Source organism: Myotis brandtii, unplaced genomic scaffold (assembly GCF_000412655.1).
Source record: "Myotis brandtii unplaced genomic scaffold, ASM41265v1 scaffold927, whole genome shotgun sequence".
Lineage (NCBI taxonomy): Eukaryota > Metazoa > Chordata > Mammalia > Chiroptera > Vespertilionidae > Myotis > Myotis brandtii.
In genome coordinates this window covers 2,669,218-2,669,867 of record NW_005371823.1, presented here as the reverse complement: position 1 = coordinate 2,669,867, position 650 = coordinate 2,669,218, and positions in this window count along the sequence as shown.

Genomic DNA, 650 nt, shown 5'->3' with positions numbered 1-650 from the left:
TCTGCCGGTCGCCGCCCCCTTTGTTCTGTCGGTCAGACTGGGATTTACCTGGGGAACTAGGAACTGCTAATGCTGAGGCCTCATGGCCAGAGCGCTGGTTTCATTAGCTTGACACGGCCCGGGGTCGGATTCCTAAAAGTTGTAATTGCTGGGAAGTTTGAGAGCCACAGCGCGACTCTACGTAGGCAGCCCCGCTGTTTTCTCCCGGCTTTCTTCATCCTCTTCTGTGTTAACCTTCTGGAATATTCCAGTTTCTTTTATCTCATTACCATTTTTAGGAGACTGTAGGGTCAAGAAGTATTGTTATTCAGTGTATTTCTTTTGTAAAGTGAATGACTAAGCTTTGACCATTGTGGTCTTCATTTGATCTAGGTAGATAAGAATAAAAAGTAGTCCAGGAAATGAGTAATTTACATTTATATTCACTTTGCCAAAAGTTTAACCATTAAAGAGACACCAACTGAAGACTCTGAAATCTGGGAGGGAAGGAGAGAAGATTGGTGTAATCCATTACACTAAATATTCTGTAATGTGCATACATTACTTTTCTAATAAAACAAATTAAAAAAGGCATTGTTGGAAAATTCTTGCTAAATGGTAAGATCAGTATAAATGCTAGGAGACACACTGTAGGTGTGAATGCAGTATAT